Source organism: Pygoscelis adeliae, unplaced genomic scaffold (assembly GCF_000699105.1).
Source record: "Pygoscelis adeliae isolate BGI_AS28 unplaced genomic scaffold, ASM69910v1 Scaffold212, whole genome shotgun sequence".
Lineage (NCBI taxonomy): Eukaryota > Metazoa > Chordata > Aves > Sphenisciformes > Spheniscidae > Pygoscelis > Pygoscelis adeliae.
The window spans coordinates 304,235-322,886 of NW_008824235.1; the positions used below are offsets into that span (position 1 = coordinate 304,235).

The 18,652-nt window shown below is 38.8% G+C and overlaps 1 protein-coding gene across 1 annotated transcript in view; it reads left to right on the forward strand.

Annotated features, from left to right (window-relative positions):
* The window catches only part of COL5A2 (collagen, type V, alpha 2), a 111,801-nt gene that overhangs the window by 1,074 nt on the left and 92,075 nt on the right, over positions 1 to 18,652 (forward strand). The gene's annotated exons all lie outside the window — the stretch shown is intronic.

Sequence of the window (18,652 nt, forward strand, 5' to 3'; positions counted from 1 at the left end):
TCCCCTTTTCTTTTCCTCCTCCTTTCTTTCCTTCTCCGTCTCCTTCCCCCCCCCGGCTCTTGCTGGAGGGCTGTCTGATACCCCGGGGCAGGCTGCGCTGGCACCCCGCCTTCCCTCCGCCCCGCTCTCCCACCCGGGGGCTCGCTTAGCGGAGCGGCGGCGGGGGGGTGCGGCAAGCTCTCTGCGGGCTGGCAAGCTGCGTACCTGACCCGTGTAACCTGAACTTTCTTAGGCCGCATTATATCCGGTTTTATTTAATATCATTTAAGCGCCTGCAAGAGAGAGATTGATGGTCAGGAGAATGCGTAGTGTCTGTGCTCTCTCATCAGTCTGGATGGATGTCGTGCTGTATGTTGGTTTCCTGAAATGTGAGCAGACTGGTTGTGGGACAGTCTGTAGCTATTGTACTCCTGAACATACTTACGAAGCTTCTCATGGGTTAACACTGGCTTCTCTTCCAAATAACGCCCAACAAAGGGACTAGTACGTTACCCTACAATACAATTTGCAGTTATGTTATTGCCTATTTTCAAGAGTTTAATTTTTCTTATAACTCAACTTCTCTGGTAATACGCTGCATTGCACAAGTGAGGAGGAGTCAAAGCCTGATGAATAAAACAGTGCAATAGTTCTGAAACTTTTGTTCTACAAAGCAAAATGAGACTCTTCTGACTATGCACAGTTGTGTAAGAAGTCCCATAGAGGGGGCACTTTGTATAATCTTGGGAGTATAATTCATATACTTGCCATAAAGGGAGACAGATACTATACATTTTTCAGATACATATAATAACAAAAAAAACATTTGTGAAAATGTTGACTTCATTTTTTGGTACCTGTTTAGTAAAAATGATAGCTTTTTTTGCCTGTTTAAAAAAAAAAAACAAAGGTGACTTTTATGTGAGATTTCTGTGGGGTTAAGTTATTACGTGTCATTTACTAGTTTGTTGCTATTGTGGAAATTATGGGATGAGCCAGTACTGTAGCAACACCTTCTGGGATGTACTTCCCATATGCTGATGGCTGAGGAAACTCAGAGGTACGTGGTAAGTCAGAGAGCAAAATACATTGTAATAAATTAGTGACATCTGTTTGCACTTACTTCAGTTATTCATCTTCCTGTTTCAGAATGTAATAGCTTTTGTCTACCATACATATGAGGAAGCTGCTTCTCCAGTGTTCATTATATTAAAAATAAAAACAAAAAAACCCAAAGCTGTTTGAGTGTGTTGTGAGGAATGGTGCACAGTGAGGAAGAAGGGTGCTACATACTACGCGTTGGTCTGGTTTAATTCCATAAACAAGGGTTTTGATTTAGTTCCTGACTGAAGCCCACAAATGCTGCAGAATGGGGAGGGTTTTACCCTTAGTTTGTCTTGGTTTTAGCATTTACTTGTTCGGAGGTCTAAGATCAGTGGACATTGTACTGTACTGCAGGTGATTTTGTCTATACAGCTGCTTCACTTTTCCTCATTCAGTTGGTCAAATGTGCCACCTGAATATAGGTGCTATGGTAAAAAAATATTGGAGGTATCTGGGGAGGCAAGGAAGGCACTTCAGGAAGCTTAGATTAGAAAAAACTATCAGACTTTCAGAAAGTATGTAAGACTGTTTTACCAGTCATTTTTTCATGCCAATCCTAGAAAAAATGAGAAGGATTAAATATTGGTTGTCAACCTCAACCACAGTAGAAGAAAGAAATAGCTTTTGCAGGAGTATGCTACAGAATTTATCATGATGAATGTGAGTGATATTGAGATAAGTTGAATATAATAAAGCAGGTAAAATGGTTTTAAAAAATTTTAATAAAAGAACTGTAATACTTTAAACCAAACATACTGCTTAACAATTTTTTTTTTTTTGGCACTTACCATTGCTGTTCTTTCAGGTAATGCCAGTTTCTATATTCATTTTTTTCTTTTGGAACCATTGTAGATTGATCTGTTTTGCTCAAGAACACTTGGCTGGTAGTGCTATATAGTACACACACTTAAAATGCACGTAAAAATGTGAAAAACAGACACTTTCAAACCTAGTGCAGCAAAATTGGTCAAAATTGAGACTGGCTGTTTTAAATATGCCTATTTAAAAATTATTTAGGAATAAAGTCAGCACTGCAAAATCCTAGAAAGACTGAAAGATCCTGGTTTTAATTTCTGTGTAGGGGCCCAGACTGGTTCAGAAATGCAGTAGGGCCAAAAAGTGCCCAGAAGATGGCTGAAATTATGTGCTGCTTAAACACTGAATACTTGGAAGCCCTGAACCTTTGGTGCAGGGATTTTCACACACTGTATAATCTTTCCTCTTTCCTTAGGACTCAGGATAGAGGAAACTACTAGCAGAAGCAGTGCGTGCTTCTGGGATCCTTTCCCACCCACTTGTGAGTGTAAATGTGATTGCTTTCTTCAAAAAAGTTATTTAAGAAAACTAGAAATAGACCTTCAGTGGAAAATCTCTTGGTAAACTTGAATCAGAGCTGAAATTGTGGTAATCGCCTCCTTCAAGAGGATTTGTCTGCGCAAATTCCACGTGGACATGGCAGTGATGGTCTATTGCCACTATCTTCCATATTTCTCACCGCAATCCTATACTTGCCTTTAGGTTCTCATCAGTTTCTGCAACACACCCTTGTCTGTGAATTTTGTGGTGATTTATCCTTCCCTGTTCCACTCTTGTGGTGTCAGCCCTACTTCAGCTGAGATCAATACTAGCCCTGGTATTGATTTAAAAGTATCTAATTTGCCTTGTTCCACAGTGTGAGCAAGCAAAAACAAACAACAGTCGTGTCATTTGAATTCATGATCCTCTTTGAATTCTTGAGGTCTTTCACTTTGTCTGGAAACCATGCAAAAGAGAGAAGAGAATGGACTAGCCTTAATGGAGACAGAAACAGCTGAGCTGGTTGAATAGGGGCTATTAAATACATCCATTATCCCCTCACTGATATTAGAGACGTTATCTTTAGGGAGAAAAGAGGTTACTACGTTGCACAGTGTCCTCGCTGGGACGGGTGTTGGGAATATGATGGCAAGGGAAAGTCCGCTGTAGGAGGTAAGAGAATTATTGAGCATTCATGCCAGATGCTTCTTTGGTTTTTATGGGTCTTTCATCTTTGTAAAGAGTCTTCAAAGCTCCTAAGGAGAATGATATGAAAAGGGGACTTATATGTGTACCTCTACTTTCTAAATAAGAAAGTGTGCACGTGTGTGTCTGTACGCGTAGGTATCTATGTTTGCGGGTCTAATAATAGTAAATAACTCGAAAATAGAAGTGATTATAGCTCTAAACAAACAGAAAACGAGAATCCATTATTTATTAAAAAAAAAAAGTCACAGTTCTTTGGGGACTGACTCATAACTTCTTAATATTTTTGGTTGGCTCCCCTGCCTGTAAAAGTGTGGGAAGGAGACTACGCAGAAATTTCTACAAGAAGAGTCCTCAAGAAGATTCCTCCTGCTCAGACTGAGTAAACTTTTGCTCAGAATTATGGAATACATAAAATTGAGTGTCACATTAAGCTAGCCACATTAGCTTGGTGTTCTTGGTGTTTTTTTGTTTTTTTTTTTTTAGAAAATACTTTGTGGTTGAAGAATAATTGCGTGTTGTGGTTATTAGTACATGCATTTTTTTTTGCCATAATGTTTACAAATATAGATTATTGCCACAGAAACCAAATGGTCATTTCATGCTCTCATTCACGTTTTTGGCACGCTCACACTTCATTTCTTGGTGAAGTCCTTTCATTTTTGCAATTTGTTTCAATATGATAACATTCTATCGGGTTGATTTGTTCATGTAAAACATTGCAGGATTGGTCCTGTTTAACAATAATGTATATTAACATAAGAATAAGTATTTTCCAATTTGTTAACTTTTTAGAAGTTTTCAGAAAAAAATAAATGTCCACCAAACTGCTCAATTTATTATAAATTTACCTAGGAAAACCCTGCTTAGGAACAGCACCTGGTGTTTACATAGTGTTTACTATTTTTATCTGGGTTAACTGGAAGTTATATGATTTTTTCTGTGGTTAGAATTAGAACTGGCCAACTCGCCACATTACTTGGTTTTTGGTGTTTTGTGAGAAAAGAAACACAGGGGTTCTTGTGTGTACGTGTGGGGAAGCAGAAACTCCGAAGGCAGACCTTCATGCAACGCTATGATCCTTTAAAAAACCCGAGCAGATGTTCATGGCCTGTGTGCAACTATTTTTCTATATACAGAGAAAAGCAACGAACTGAGTGCCAAAAAAAAAAAAAGTAATAATAAAAAATAGTCGAAATTCCAACTGGAGGCATGTGATCTATCCTTATATGTACACTGATTGTTTCACCCATGTTTGTCTTTGTGACCTTGCACATTTTTGTGTGTAAGGTCCAAATTGATGATATAAATTTTTGATATAAATTTTTTTCTCAAAAATTCTTAGAAAGAATAAATCCTAGCGCCAATCCAACGGATTCTCAGTTGGGTCAGTGAAGAGACTTGCACTTCAACTTATTTTATAGACAAAAGAACTTAATCTAATGCACAGGGCAAAACCAAGTATCCTTTAGTGTAAAATGAAATTAATCAGATTAACTTGGAATTTCAGTTTTTGACAAAGGCTTCTTGGAGTTTGAACTTTCAGAGCACGAGGAAAGATTGTTGCACTCGCTGCCTGAAATCTCAAACTGCAACAGACCCACCCTGTTAAACTGCCCCTCAAAAGCCCTGGTGAAACTGTCGTGTGCAGAAGGTCAGGCATGATTTGAACTGGAATGTCTGATGCGTTAATTCAAAGTATAATGAGAAGGGAATGAGGAAAATGTTTTCTTTCAGTAGTATAAAGTAAGTGTTCTTCAGTTATTCAAGAAATCAGGTACTTTCAAGCTGGAGAAAAACGGCTTTTAAGTCACGTAACACTTTGAAGATGAGAGGTACCTCAGAGGTGACATTGTGTACTGTTTACATCTTTAATGTAATCCATACATTATGTGTGTACAAATGATACCTTTTTTCCCACAGTTTTTGTCACAGATTATGTTCTGTGATTTATGCTTTTCCTGACTTAAATTCCAAGAAATTTGAAGAGTTAGTGCCGTTGCTGAACTACCAGAAAGGATAGAACAGTGATACTGTCTATAGGAAGTGACACAACAATTTGTTCATGTAAATTCTTGTTTTATAGGTTGATTTATGGTTATGAAAACAATAGCATGCAGGAAGCTTTGGATGCTGATAAGCCCTCGGTGCTGTGGTAATTAAAATATCCAAACCATTACTTACAATTATCTTTCCTGAGTAAGCAACGTACATTTTTCATAGCCTGCTGTGCTGTCTTTTATTCTTGTAGTGAGAAGCAATTCCATTATTCCACTATCCCACCCGTGTTTGCTGTGGAAAGGTCATGTGTTATATAAGCACGAAGACTAAGAATGATTGTCAGAGGGCCAGCAGTGGGATGCTCTCTGTACAGGGAACTTCTATTCATGCAGACCCTTGTGATTCCGTTTTTATTAGCTGCTGAAGACAGGTCTTGTCTTTGGAGAGCTGGTCTAAGGTTGTTCCTTGGCCATGCTGCTGCCAGCTGAAACTTGATGGGAGTTGTATTTTACTGCAGCTTTGTGTAAACAGTGCAGATGGGAGAATGATATAATGGAGTTGTTTTTACACTGAAAACCTTCCATGGTGTTTTGTGCCTTCACTAACTTTCATTTATAGCTTTTGGACTATGTAATGGTAGCATGGGAGAACTAAAGAATTAATTTGAATCTCTGTGCCCCTGTTCTTTGGATAATGTGGCTGAATAGAAACATAAGCAGCTACTCTGATATTGCTGGCAGGAATTCAGAATTTTGGACATGAACTCATTTAGAGTAGGAACAGAAGAGTAAACTGTCTCACTGAGGCCTGTTTCCTGCTGTGCACTAGATGCCTGGCTGAGAAAGTCCATACAATATCTTCTCCAAATACTCTTCGGTCATGAAATGCTTGCCATCATCCTTCTGCAAGCTGCCCATCTCAAGTGAAGGGTTAAAGGCACAATGACAGTGTAGTGCAGTAAGAGATTAAGGGAGATAAAAGGTATCATCGTGAGTCTGTCCTGGCCCAGTTGCTCCAAGATTAATACTGCACGTTAAAATGGTAATGAAATTACAGGCTAAAAGCCAGGAAGAAACTGTTCCTCATTTGCGGAGAACTCCTGTCACCTGTCCCTGGCTAGCTGCGTTAGTACAGGTAACCTCAGAGGTTATGCTGAGAGTTTTGTGCACAGCAGCCCTCCCTCTCCCATGAGAAGCCTTTTTTTTTTTTTTTTTTTTTTTTTTTTTTTAATTTTAAATCACTTACCAGTCTGAGGTCTCATGTCTCTTGTCTGGTTAAATATCCCAATAGGCCAAGAGAAAAATATTGAAGGGAAAAATTAAAGCAGAAACAGTGAACAGAAGCTGTGCTCTCTTGATTGCCTGTTTTCCACTCAGCTTTTCTTAAATATTTTCTTTACAGGGTTCTACCAAATCTTTTGATGTAATGAAGATGTGATGTAATACTGTAGTGGCTGCTATCCTACGATAATTATTTTTGTCTCATTTTCTGTCTATCTTCAAGTGGTTCTTTCCCTCAGCTGCAGTGCCTTACATTTTCTGAGTACTGAACCTCACATGTTCAGTGGCTGGGTAACAGCATCCCATGCATGGCACATTCTTGAGATAAATAATTGAAATCTCACTGGCAAGAGGAACTTCCTTTAGACTAGGATATATGATTAGGTTTATTAGGCATAGGGACAATTTAGCCATCTTTAAGCCATCAGTGCTATTTTAGGGAAATCAAATTACCCAGAATTATGAACATTGTTACCTGAATAATGAATTACAATTATCGTTAACAAGTAATGTACTCAATAAACATGTATTCCTTTTTTAATAAGGTATGATCTATCTCTGCCTTTCTCATTTACGTTAATGATGAGCCTCCTGGTAGGAAAGATACCATTGAGTACCTGGGTAATCTCACTCCTCCTCTAAGACTTCTGGAGGTTTCCTGAAATTCCTCTTCCCATCAGAAAATAAGAATATACTTTAATGTCACTTATCTTTACATGTATCGTAGTCCCAATGGTAGTGATGCTTTGCACAAGAAGTTAAGGTCAAGAAAGGAGAGCATTCTCTGTGGTAGCTGTGACCAGGTCCATAGAAACCTGTCAACTAAATCAACTTCTGAAGACACGGTTAAGACTTTCATAGACCCAGTATTAAAATCATAACACTCATCATTAAAGGCAGATCATACAAAAGACTCCCAGTTTTACGTCCCGAAATCTCATTTTGTCCATTAAAGGCTTTTTTTTTTCAGGAAATCTTAGTGGAAAAAATTAGTGAATTAGTGAAAAAGTGAACTTAGTGAAAAAGTACAGACCAAATTGCATGCACTAGAAAAATAACACAATTTTGAATGCAATGTATTTCTCCATATTTATTTTAAATATCTTTAATTTAGAACTCTCTCAAATCAGGAATGTTTTGGGCTGTAAACCTACCAGTATACATGCTTAAATCTTTAAAAGAAATTCATGTGTGTTTGTAACTTACTGCATGTTAAATTTTAGAATAGTGTAATATATAGTGCGTTAAATATATGTAGTGCATTTTATATATATAAAAAAAAAGTGTGATGTCTTAAGACATCAGACATTCCTACTGTATGGGAACTACATTGTGAAGCAGACGCATCTCGCTGGTGAAAGTAATGGAGGATGAGTTCCAGATGTTTAAGTGCTTGCTTTGGCAAGAGTCAGAAAATACTGGAACATGCATTGGCAACAAAGGAAGGGAAGGACCTGATGTAAGAGACATCAAGCCTGGCAACAAGCAAAGCAGAACATGGAAAATGGAGCCATGTGGGGAAGGAAGAGCCAACACAACAGTATGGCTGCTGTGACAGCCCTTAATATTGGAATTATACTAATGACTGGCAGAGTGCGGGAAGCCTAGTTCAAAAATTAGGACTGAGGTTAGACAAATTGTCCTTTACCTGTTTTTCTTTTTTTTTCCCCTGGTTGAAACATTTGCTGTAGCAATAGAAAATTTTATCTAAACCTGGATACTGAGACTGAGTAGCTTGGGCATGCTTTGATTTTATGTTGTTACCATTAAGTGCGGGACCTTCCTATGAATTTGTGCAGGGCTGGGCACAAAGCATCCTTGATCTCAAATGAAGCCTTAGGGTACTACTGTAATATATGTACTGAGTCATCATGCTAATAATATATTTCTTGAACTGCATGGATTTTCATGTTGAATAGTTGACTAGTTTCAGAAGTGGAATCCAGCTCCTCAGCAAAGAAATCTCTAGACAGTGAATCACAAACTGTTCCTTGCTGTAAGGTTTCAGTAAGCACGCCTCTCTGTGGTGTTGGCCATCCTTTTAGTGTACAGACCAAAACTTTGCAGCTTTACCACGTGGTATCAAAATGTTCACGCTTCTTGGGGTTTTTTTTCTTCAGTTTTTTTGGGGGCAGGGTGGGATGATGGGGAGAGAGGAGTTAAATCTTGATCTCTTCAGGCTGTGCATGTTTGCCCTTACGAAGAATGCCAGGGCCAACCAGTATGAATTGCACTGCTCTAATTTTTATTAGTGATGTCTTTCTAATGGTTTTAAAATTGAGGATATGGAGCACTTAGTTCTTTGGGGTTTTTTGGTTTTGGTTTTTTTTTTTTTTCTTCTTCTTTTTCCAGCTGTTCTCTGTTTCTTTGAGCCTTCCCTGGTTTCCTAGGAAACCTCTGCAGGATGGAATTTGTCTATTTTGCAGGCACTGTGCAAGATAGGCAGTTTATTTTGTTTGTGTTTGAATGTAATGAACACAGAAAGTAAATATTTGGTGATTTAAATCTCCCATTCAGGAGAGTACTTTAGAACCTAACTTGGAGCACATGAATAGCCTTATTTCTTGTAATGAGATGACTGGTACCTAGTTATGTTTGCCTAACTACCTTAATAAATGAAGACTTTAATTATTTCAGTTTTTCATTTGAAAGAGGGCAACAAACATCAGGATCTATTCATCTGCATTAAGAATTAATTAGGAAAAATGATGTAGCAGAGAGATACTTGTAATAAAAGAGTAGTTATCTTAGAAATCTTTTATCAGTTATACTGAAAAAAGAATCAAGTGCACATAGAGGTTATTTTCATATGACCAGTGTTTTTTAAATCTGTTATCACTGGAGTATTAGAGGTATGCAAACTTTTTGTAATCGACCACCATGTTGAGTTTTGCTATCTTTCTGTCCAAGTTCATATAATTTTGACTGACAGTTGCTTCCAGTCATGAGCAAACATCAACCCACAAACACAGCCCAATTTCTGGTTTCAGGGGGAACCAGGAGAATCTCAGCACTTGCTCTGTGCTCAAATCTGATGCAAAAAAGGTCATTGAAGAATCTTGGTGCTGAAGAACAAGCAACTCAAGGCTTTTGGCATGCTAAAGATGATCCGTGTGCTTAATATGATAGACAAACTCCTGGTAAATTTTATGTAAAGCTACAAAATGTTCAGTAAAGACTTAACTTTGGGGTAGAATTAAGCATGCCTAAACTGGATAGTGACTTAACATCCTAATCTGTAGCTCTGCCTGGAAGAATACTTCAGGAGCCCTCGGCTGGAGGGATGGTACTAGGCGGGAACATGACTGCACGTGGAAAGAGGAGGCTCCTACAGTCCTGTTTTCTAACAGGACATAGCTGTGGTTTACTCTAAGTCCTATAAATGTCAGTGAGTCTTGACTCAATGCCATGAGAATAAACTTTCTGGTGTGATAGTTCCCTGCCTTTCTTTACTGGGTCAGGAATCACAACTGAGCAATTCATGACACACAATTTCAAAATGCCACACAAGAGAGCAAGATCCTGCTGCTTTTCTTCATGTCTGCATCAAACGTCCCTGCTTGCAAAGCCCCAACTGCTTCACTGGGACTACTGGGCGAGTAGAGTTCTCTTGAGAAAAGGAAAGGAGTAAGGCATTCCATTCTGCTTTGTGCTGCCTTTTTTTTTTTTTAAAAAGACTGCTCATCCCATAGGTTAAATGTCTAAACTTCTGAAAAACACGAGTCTGAAAAAATAGCTGAAAATACATCACTGCTTTTGAGATAAAGCTGGTCTGTGGGCTGAAATACGATGAGTTGAAATGAAAGCATGTGCTGTTGGATAGTATGTTATCTAGATTTACTAGCCACTGATACTCAAATTAGCTGGGTAAGTCTTAAGATCCGGGAGCGTATAGCTTCATCAAATAGTTACTTAAGGGCTTTGCTCTTGGAGAGAGCTGTGAGACACTGCAGCAGTTGTTATAATGAATTACAGTATAAGTATAGGCTGTCTTGAGCCCACGTGTAAAGTCCATTTTCCAGTTTGTCCTTTTGTTTCCACCCTCACAGAAGAAAAAAAGGTATGGCTTTAATGGATCCCTATTGTCTCCCAGTATAATCAAATAAAACTGAACCTGGTTAGGATTTATAGAGTGGTTCATCTTCTGGCATTCAACCATAGGTTTGGGGCTGGTTTAGCAAAAGGCTACACTTTTACTAAAACTAGTTTCCAGTGATTGTTTGTTAGAACTACCAGCTTATACTTCTGGTCACGAAAAAAATAGAAATCAGAATGACTTTTTCCCCCCCTGAATTGGATTTTATTTCTTTGTAAGATGGCTAAATTTACTCTCCATCTTATTCTTGTGTGTGTGAGTGCTCTCTCTCTCTTTTTCTTTTTTTTTTTTTTTATTCTCCTCCCTTGTGGAGGCTGAAAGACTGAAATTCCTCCTTGAAGTCTGCAAGACTTAGAATTTTTGAAGTCATTTATTTATACAATGTAATGCAGTTCACAATGAAATGTAAATACCAGGACACTGATGCTCCTACGTTTGCAGATAACATTGACTTATAACTGCTTATTAAAATGGCAGATCTAGCTTTAGGACATTTTGTCATAGTCAGGCAAAACAAAGAGCTAATATTATGAGCTCCTTTGATACCTAACAAACTGTGAAGTTTGAGGCTAGAACTTGCTTAAGTCTGGTTCTCTTAGTACTTGTCTCGGTAGAAGATGAGTTTTTTTCCAGGGATGGTGGTGGTGTGGGTTTTGTTGGGGTTTTGCAGTGTGGAGGGGTGGGTTGGATTTTTTCTTTTCTTTTCTTTTCTTCCCCCTAGAGTTATCTAGCATAAGGAAGATGGGGATTTGGAAAATGATTCTGGAGTTAATGCAGGAGAAGCTTCTCTTGCCCCTTCGTGTGTCCTGTAAAAGCAGTGCTGCTAGGACTGCTAGCCTTGCTCTGAGAAGACAACAACAAATGGCATCACGCAACTGTGGTTAAGGCAAGTTTAATAAAAGAAATTGCATATGGTTCTGGCTGACAATAGCCTCTGTCACACTGGAAAACTGCTAATATCTTCAGTTTGCTTAGGAATAGCAAAGTCAATTTTTCAGGAATACAGATATTAAAAAGAAAAAGCAACTGCTGTGTAACCTGTAGGTCACTACAGATGGTATACAACTATAGCAATTATATTTTTTTGTGCAACGCAGCACAATCTCTTCAGGCATCTGAAATGTTTCTTTCAAGTTTTAATGAAGTAAACATATCCCCTGTTCCTAAGGGTGATGTAGGCGTGTGCCAATCTTCACGTGTAGCTCTGCTATATATTTTTGTAGCCCAGTAGTAGATTTGGGGCTTGGAGAACTTGCAGATTTAGCCATTAACCCTACTGATAGATGCACTACCGACAAACACAAAAGTTTTCTTCAAAATGCCTTTTCCCTCTGTTCTAGCTTACGCTAGTTTTCTTGGGTCTTTTTTTTTTTTCTTCCTGTCCCATGGGAAACATGTAGGAGCCTGCTACCAGACAGCTCTGGTGTTGGAAATGGAATTGTCTTCACGCAAAGTGCCCGAAGGGCAATGTTTTTCTTTCAGTCCAACTAAATGCATAATGAGTTTTCCAGCACCTGTGTTAATACACTCGCTGCTGTATTATGAAGAGTCTGACATGCTTGCAAAATTCAGGTTTTCGTAGCCTGTGAAATTTCTGGTGTGTCATATGTGATTACAGCTCAAGTCCTATGTTGCACCGGTGCTTTAGATGGTACTTACTCAGAGAAACTTTCTGCAGAAAGAAATGTCACTAGTGTGTACATTAACGTGCACTGTTTGGTCTGGGCATGAACATCTCTTATCTAGTAAAAAGGAAAGATTTGGTGAAGCCTTGAACAGGCTGATATATATGTTACAGGCTGCATAAGAATATTAAGAAGAACAGAACAGAGAGTAGAAAAAACTAAAATATATTACAACTCCCTTTGATCCAAACTGACTTTGCTTTTTTGATAAAGGAGTATTCTCTCTGAGTTGTGCGTTTGAATTCTCTATTTTTATAACATGTGAATAGTCCAGCAATTATCTGAAATTAATCAGTTGTTGATTGTGTAGGAAACTTTTCCACTCAGTTTAAGGTGTTACCTATGTTCCTAAAAAATTAATATTGAAAAAGATAATACCAGGACTTCAGGTGCTTGAGGTCTGATCCAAAGGGAATAAGTTTCTAAAGCAAGTTTTGGAGCCTATGTGAAGCATGGTCTAGCTCCTGTGCAATGCACCTCAGAGTCAATATTACAAGCTCTTCTGATCTGTGTGACTTGGCGCTAAAATTTCAAGGCAGCAATAACGTTTTTGGTCTTCAAGCACTGATAGAGATTTAAAACAGGAAATAGAAAGTTGAAGAGAATTTTTTCTCAAGATCTATTAAAGTGTCTCATTAATCATATTTTAATATTCCTGTATTATGTGGACTTTGAAATGGATTTTATTTCTGGATTATTTTGAAAGTATCATATTGCTACATCATAGTAAAATGGCATCCCCTTCCAAAACAGTCTACATACCAATGCATTACGCCTAAGTTCTTCATGTGTTAAGGATGTTGCACTGCTCATAGGTAGGGGAACGGAAACATAGAGTGATAAGACATCTATTTCTAGCCGTCTGCTGGTTCTGAATATTCCCTTCGGATACTGACGGGGAACACTCAGTAGGGAAGGCCCTCCCTACACATTCATTCACACAGTGACCACCTTCTGAATAAGGGTATTTCACAGTGTGCTCTAGGCACCTGTTTCATGTCAGGAATGTTTAATTGTATACCTCAGCTGCAGGAGGATGTCTTGCAAAAGACTGTTACAGGTTTTTGTATGCTGTCCTATTTGGAAGAAGATGCTTCTGTTACCAGAGAGATGATTTACATGGATACTATTCTGTTCTTTCATTGTTTGTTACCAGATGTGCATCTGGGATTTGATTTATTGCCCTTGAGATATTCTGAAGAGTAATTATGTTCTGAATGAAGCAATCATAGGCTTTGTACCTTACCAGTTGGCTCTTCTGCCTCATGCCTGATCACTGGGCTCCTCAGGGTGTATTCTTTTTGGAGAGAGCTTGCCAGTAATGAATGAGGCCTGTTTTCCATATTGACCTCAAACTGTACATAATTACCTAAATCCAGCCAACCATAACAATGAGGTGTGCATAGAAAATATACTGCATAGAGGGATTTTATAGAGCTTACAGTGCAGTTCACTTGAAATTACATAGATATTCATGGGAAATATATGGTTAGTTATGCCCTCTGCTGTGCCTTCCCTCAAATCTACGCCATGAAAGAAACACATCAACTGTATCAGCACTGCTGTGAGGTTGGCTGTTTCCATATTTTGGCTAGAAACAATATTATTGAACAATAGGAATGGCTTTATGTCACTCTTTAATACCTTTACAATAATGTTCATTTCCCAATTATAGGAAATTTTAGCACAAAATGAATTTATTCTTTGATATTTTTAGTTCAGTCAATCAAGAAATTCATGGCTGTGTATTTATAAACATCTCCTGCCTGCTCCAGCCTTGATCACGAGCCTGTTACTCAGCCCTCAGTTAAGGGCAGGCATTAGGAGACTTCAGAAGGTGCAGTTTCACTCCAAAGTAAGAGTAGGACGATGGAGGGAACTTCATGCTGGCAATGTGACGTTTACTTAAGGCACTGGAGCAGGATTTGGACTTGCGTTTGACTGGACAGCCCTGCTGCTGAGCTGCCCCCTTCTTAGGGTAGAAGAATGTTTTGGGCAGGGAATTCACTTTTATTTGACTAAGACATTGAATTTATTCATTTCACATGCCCGTTTTTCTTGCTCCGAGCAAGACGAACAGCGACCATTGTGTTCCTGCTCCTTCCTTGCACTCCACCTGGCCTCAGCTCCGTCTCTGGTGGTCACTTTCCAGCACTGGTTCAAACCGGGAATTCCCGTATTCTTAATTTCTCATTTGCTCCAAAATTCTTTTCATTGTGGGTGAATTACTTTGGGGGTAAAAAGGGAGAATTGGTTTGTTTAATATATACCGATTCGCATTTGTGAAACAATTAGAAAACTGATGACTGAGCAACAGTCCTAATTATGATTCTGAGTTGATTTCTATGTTGGAAAAGTTGAATAAACATGTCCATTTTTCTTGTTATCCTTGATAGAATAGCATGAAAGTAAACAAAGTGATTAATTTCAGATGAATGTTTCAAACAGTGGAATTTTATTCTCACAACTAAGCTGACTGTGAAGTGGAAACTTAACTACGTTTGATACTTGTACGACTCGGCACTGAACTAGCAACCTTAGATATTTTACACGTAGTGGAAATACTTTTCATGCAGTAGGCATTGAAATAGCTTGAGGGAGAGACACCTGTGCAGATTTTGTGTATAACTGAGATGATAAACACTTTATTTGAACGCGATATTAACAGGTTTATTTGTACAAGAAAAATTTTGGCTGAGAAAATGAGGACCAAAACATGGTTGTTTTTTTTTTTTTTTTAACAGGTTTATTTGTACAAGAAAAATTTTGGCTGAGAAAATAAGGACCAAAACATGCTCTTTTTTTTTTTTTTAATGTCACTTTCAGGAGGTTCACATGTTTTATTTATTTTTCCTCTGGTCTGCAGTATGTAGTGTAAGTTCAGAGCTTGGGAATGATCTTAGGAAAATTGCTTGGAAATCAAAATCTCTTTCACCTGAAGAGGTTGTGCCTGGACTTGGTGCTGAGACCCAGGAGCAGTTACTGATCCAAGGGTGACATCCAGGCTGCCGCTGTGTGTAACGAGCCTGCTCCGTTCGTTTAGGCTGGTAACTTTAAATGCTAAGTGGGTCTTTGTTATTTCTGAAGTCAGCACAGAACCAGTGAAATAAAGGCAAGCCACCGTTTATTTACTTCAGCTTTCATGAAGGAGGCCTATCCCAGGCTCTAGGCAACCTGCCATCAATTATCCACACAATTCATAACAATAAAAGCAAAAAAGCAGCAAACCATACCCACGTTTGCCAACTGCCTTAGTTGAGGGGAAATGAAATCATCCAGCCCCTTGCATTCCCTTAGGCCCTGCAACTCGGCCCCTATCAAACATTTGTTCCAGAAACAAGCTATGTCTCTGTTGGAGTTAAAAATGTACATGTTAATATATTCCAACAGATCATGAAATTTCCTAGCTTAGAAAGCTGGCTGTGCCAAGCTCCTCTTCTATAGACTATAATTTCCTTTCTAAAGAGAGAAGCAGCATCTGGACCTACTCAGTCCCTGCGCAGTATTCCTCCTCCACGTCAGCAAGCTGGAGCTCCAGTGCAACTGGCCAGGGTCAGCTGTGGACTGCCTGGAATCTTCTTATTAAACAAGCCCAGAGTTTTGGATCTGGACCAAACCCCCAGAACTGAACACGCTGGGACATTTGAAAAGTCCTGTTTCTAAACCAGAACGTGGTTGCAAAAGGTCATCGATACACGCTGCAGACATTTCCCTGTGTGCTCTGAGTCTCAGACCTCAAGTGCAAAACCTTCTCCCAGCATAGCTAGGATTAAAAAAACAATTAATGGAGGGGTCTGCTTTCATTCATCTATGCAATGGACAAGGGAATAGGCTATGTTTAACTTTTTGAGATCGAACTGGCAGTTTAGGATTAGCTCGGTTTACTTAGACAAAATTGTTTAAAACTTACGTTCTCAGCCACTGTCCCTTGGTAGAAATTTTCCAGTAAATAAACTTCTGTCAAAGGCTATATTTGAATGGTGATAATATAACATTATGATGTGATTGGAATGAGTGGTAGGTTATTAATTTAGGGGAGAGAATGGTGTGATATCCCATTTCAGTCCTGGTTCTGTCTCCCTGGTTCTTTCTAGACTACTATTCTTCTGACTTTGATAAAAGAAAATACAGTAACATTATTCTTGGCACCAGATTAACTTGAGGATTGTTGGCTACTGATGTGCTAGGGTAGATGGAGATATAAAAATGGGACTCTCAATGCACATTAATCAGGGAGATTGGATCACTGGAGAGGAGTTGTCTCCTGACCTTATTGCCTTAAAAAAAACCAAAAACAAAACCCAAACCCCACACTAAAAACCCAACACCCCCACCCCTCCGCCCCCCCAAAAAAACCCCAACACCAAACTGGGTTTTCTGATTTTCTAGATGCTGTGTTTGAAGCCAGCTCCTACCCAGGACTTTTCTGAAAGGCTTAGTTGAGCAGCAGTGAAATTGGTCACATCTGTAGTGAATCCTTTGGGGTTATTTTTCAATACTGAATAATTTTGCAGTATATTTTTCCTTTGATTGCAATGTCACACTTGGGTAACTAATACATGAAAAAATGCACTGTCAAGTCAGATCATTTGACTTACTGTCATGACATTTCTGTTTGGAAGAGGCAGATCTTGGAATGGATCTTAATCTGGTGTGAATGACAGTGGTTCCATTACTTCAGTGGAATAACTTACGCAAGCCAAAGGTCTGCAACATTATCCAGAGACCAGGTGTGCCACATAGGTTTTTTTTTTTTTTTTCCCCCATTGTCTGTAAAATCATAATGTATGTATTAACGATGGGAGGGTTTCTAGTGTGATGCTGATCTGTTCATCATGGTGTGTGTAGCTAATGCTAATCATAGTCAGCAATCGTGCAATAAAAATACTATCCTTACTAATACTATCCTTACTAATGCTTACCTTGCATATAAAGCACATCCATAAATTTGGAAATATTCCCTAACCTCCAGGCTGTAATTTGGGGATATGAGAAACTCCCGTACTGCACACGCTTTTAAACTGGGAAAACAACAAATGAAAATGTAACAATTCATTGTTTGCTACTTTTTGGGCCCTCATCCAACATAGCCCCAAATGCCTGAATTAAGGCTTGGATTAGGGCCCCGTTCAGTTGCTGGGTTGTTGTTACTGAGCAGTTTCATAGTTCTTTATGTCCTAATTGGAGAACGTGAAAGAGACCTTTTCTCCCCTCCTGGGAGGGGAGAATTGCTGGGCGCAATTTTGACCTCATACGAGTGGTCAGTTGATGCTGTTTCAGATGTCATTTAATGTTCGCATGAAAACGGCTGGGCTTAGAGCACTATGAAGCTTGCATCAGAGATGAAGACTACGGGCAGTGAAATAGGCAGTGTATTAATTCCCAATCTGTAGCAGATCACTTAGGATTTCCACTGACACCACTGTAAACTTTTTGAGAGAGGACCAGATCTTTTTGCCTGATCCCTCAGGAGTTGGGTAAGTCCTCGCTGGGGCTCCAAGTGCTGCCATAAAGTAGGTTCTGATGATACTGATAAAACTACTAATAATTCTACCTAAAAGTAGCCATAGGAGGCTGGTTTGTCTCCTCCTGACTGAAATGTTTTATTATTTAAATAAAGCATTGGGATATCATCAAGCTTATGGTCCAGTAAAATGAATAAAATTAAGCAAATTATTTATGTCCACAAATAACCATGTCATTCTTTCCCATATGTTATGTCAGGCAGAAAAGCAGCTGATAAGATTAACATCCGGATAAGCTAATTGACCTTCTTGAGATCATGTCATCTCCTGGAAGTATAGAAATTCCCTGACTGCTACGTGGCACTTCTTAATAGAGTAGGGCGGGGGAAACTATAAAGCACATATAAATAAATATGCATATGTAGGACAAAAGTAAAAAATGTTTATTATGTTGATGAATTAATATTAGGGTGTATCATTTAAAAAGAAAAACAAGACATTTGTGAATGTTGGCATAGTAAGATGTTATTTCTTTTCTTTCCCAACTTTTATGGGAACATTTAGGAATAATTTATGCTTTAAAAATTCTTTCTCTCGTGGACAAATTGCTGTATTTCCAAACAAGAGGCAGAAAAGAGTATAAAATGAATTTAACTTATTTTGAAAAATTAAACTTTTCATTTCAGCAAACTTTTATTTCCTAGAAAAAATGTGCTTAGACATCAGGCTTTTTACCATTGGGAGATTTCTGAACTGATTTCCATGTCTAAGTATTCCTCAAAGCAATGAGATAACCCCCAACTCTGCCACAAACTCTGTAACTGCTGTCCCCCAAAGCTAGGAAGATTAGTGTCCTTGCTAGAGCACTACCATGGATGTTGCCAGTATTGCTGACTTGATTCGAAATGTATGTAGATGGGAGAAAATGGACACGGGGCCAAAGAATTCACAAACCATGAAACTGGAGCAGAGGAAGAGTCAAGTCTCATGTTGGGAGGAGACATTTGTTGTTTTGCTGGTTCCTTGCTTTGCAGGATCAGG